The sequence below is a fragment of the Zalophus californianus genome, chromosome X (assembly GCF_009762305.2).
Source record: "Zalophus californianus isolate mZalCal1 chromosome X, mZalCal1.pri.v2, whole genome shotgun sequence".
In the NCBI taxonomy this organism is placed as follows: Eukaryota; Metazoa; Chordata; class Mammalia; order Carnivora; family Otariidae; genus Zalophus; species Zalophus californianus.
In genome coordinates this window covers 70,646,244-70,648,825 of record NC_045612.1, presented here as the reverse complement: position 1 = coordinate 70,648,825, position 2,582 = coordinate 70,646,244, and positions in this window count along the sequence as shown.

Sequence of the window (2,582 nt, the reverse complement as noted above, 5' to 3'; positions counted from 1 at the left end):
AGTTTAAAGGCTTAGGCTCCAATGAACTGGTTTCTCGGGGCCGGAATTCTGCACCCATCCTATGGCACATCTCTTTCAAAAGGTGCAATCTGAGGGCGCCTGGGTGGCTCAGTGGGTTGAGTGCCTGCCTTTGGCTCAGGTCACGATCCCAGGGGCCTGGGATCCAGCCCAGCATCGAGCCCCGCATCGAGCTCCCTGCTCAGCAGGGAGCCTGCTTCTCCCTCTCCCTCTGCCCACCGCTGCTCTTGCTTGTGCTCTCTCTCTCTCTCTCTCTCTCAAATAAATAAAATCTTTTTTAAAAAATGCAATCTGAGCAGGTGTCCAGGAGGGGCGAGCTCACATCAGACCACGGCACATGCTGGGGGACTGTTGCACAAATATTTCTTGATCACTTACTATGGGCTAGTACGGGATCTCCAGACTGGTTTCTGCTCCGGGGAGCTCTAAGGGAAGGCTCAACACCAAACTGGCCATTAAATGTCGCCGGGGAGAGTTGTCCCCAAGGCTCTTTTCTGCAGGAGGCTAGGCATTAGCATTGCCTAGGGAGCTTTTTAGAAACAGAAATTCCTGGAGATTCTGATTCCACCAGTGTGGCTGTGAGTGGAGGGTGGAGGTTAAGAGTTCTGGGTGTCAAAACCACTGGAGTTCGCGGTCGAACTCAAGTGAGTGACCTTGAGCTGCCAGTTCCTCACTGAAGGAATGATGGGAAGGAACAGTGGGGCCTGCTTCACAGGTAGCACGATGTTCTCTGCCTTCCTCCACCCCTTGGCAACAGGGTGTTGGTGTTGTTGTTGTTTTTTAATCCAGCAGCCCATTTATTCACTCAAGCTATGTATCAAGCTAGGTTTGAGATCCTACTGTGTACCCAGGCTTGTGCTGGGCACCAGGGACCCCACAGTGACTAGACAGATGAGGTAGCTGTGGCCTGAATAGGAATGGGATTCATGCAAGGTTCCAAATCGAGTCTGTGGCGGGGCCGGACTGGAATGCTGGGCTCTTTCCCCTAGACTCACAGGGCTTGTGACTGCGGGGGTGTGGGGCAAGGCTCACCCTACTCTTACTTTCCCCCACCTGCTCTGATGGGCCATGACACAATCTGAGCTTGCCTATCCCTACCTGTGATGGCATAAGAAACTCTGGGGGTGCTAGAGATCTTATCTGCCCCGCCCCTGAAGCAGAATGGGCAGCCCCGGGGCTCACTGAGGCAGCCCCGGGGCTCACTGAGGCAGCCCACGGTGCCACAGCCCTGTCCCTCCCCGAGAAGGAGCAGTCAGCCACACACTTACACATACTCAACGCCTTAAACTCAGCACCTTACTCTGCAGGCCCTTCCCTGACGGGTGGAGCTTGCCACCTGGCTGGTTCTCCCAAAGCCTCCAGAGACAGTGCCCCTGATGCGTAGATCTGACTGCTTTGGCAAAGACCCAGAATCCAGTCAGGTTGAGACTTGAACTCTTCCAGGGGCTTCCTTGGGATCAGCATGGTGTATTAGAGGTGAGAGGGTATGGCTTTGGGGGTCACAAAGACCTGAGTCCCGCCATGGAACCTCGTATCGCTGAGATTCAGATCCTTCAGCTCTCAAAGGAGACACATTATCTGCTACATTGACTTGTTGTGGGAATGAAATGAGATTTGTTGGCAAAAGTGCCTGGTACATGGTCAGAAACATGCTGGTTCCCCACACACACAGACACCTCCTTCCCTTCTCTCTCCCTCCCTCCCTCTTAAAGGGGCAAAGCAGATGTGCTTCTTCTGAAACCGGGCTTTGTTTCTCATTGTGCTCCTGTAAGCTGGGGGGGGGTGGGGAGGGTGGGCAGGACAGGGTGGGCAGGCAGATCCAGGAGGCAGTAGGACCAAGGGAGTGGAGGCGGAGAGAGCTGACTACTGGGCAGCCGTGGAACTGTGGAAAAGCTACTTGCCCCTGTAAACCTTGGCCAATGTGAAGAACACTGGTACCTAGTAGGGAGCTCCATAAACATTCCCACCCACTGTCCCAGGGGTGGGGGGGGGGGGATTCCAGTTCATAGCTGGGAAACGTTAGCCAATTCAAGAATGGGATTCAGTTTCTTCTGACCCCGGAGTCTGTGAGGAGCAGTGGAATCTTGCTGGGAGGGTCTCTGCTGAACTGCTCTGGGCAAGTGTATTTAAAAATCGTCAGCAGCAAGCTCAGTCGTGTCCGGTAGCACCACCTAGTGCCCCAAAGTGGAAGGGCCCTCCTGCCTCACCACCACCCCCCCTTCTATGTCCTCTGTGTGTGTGCATCTGTGTGTTGGGGGCCGGGAGAGGTGCTGTTATAGGATGATAGGATTGGGCCACCCGTACTTTCATATCCCAGTATGCGGAGAACTAATGCTGTTTTTCAAGATAACTAGTCTTTTACCTCCCTCCCTCCCAACAACTCCCATCCCCAAGTGCGTAGGACTCTAGGTAGGTCCCTTGGGCCTTGCTGGGCCTCAGTTTCCTCATCTAAGGATTGCAAGGCTTCAGGCTAGGGTTGACTCAGGCAAGGTGCCTGGGAAATGATCTCTGATGCCTACTGAGTGCTCATCTATGTTTGCTCAATAACCCAGAGAGACGCAGTC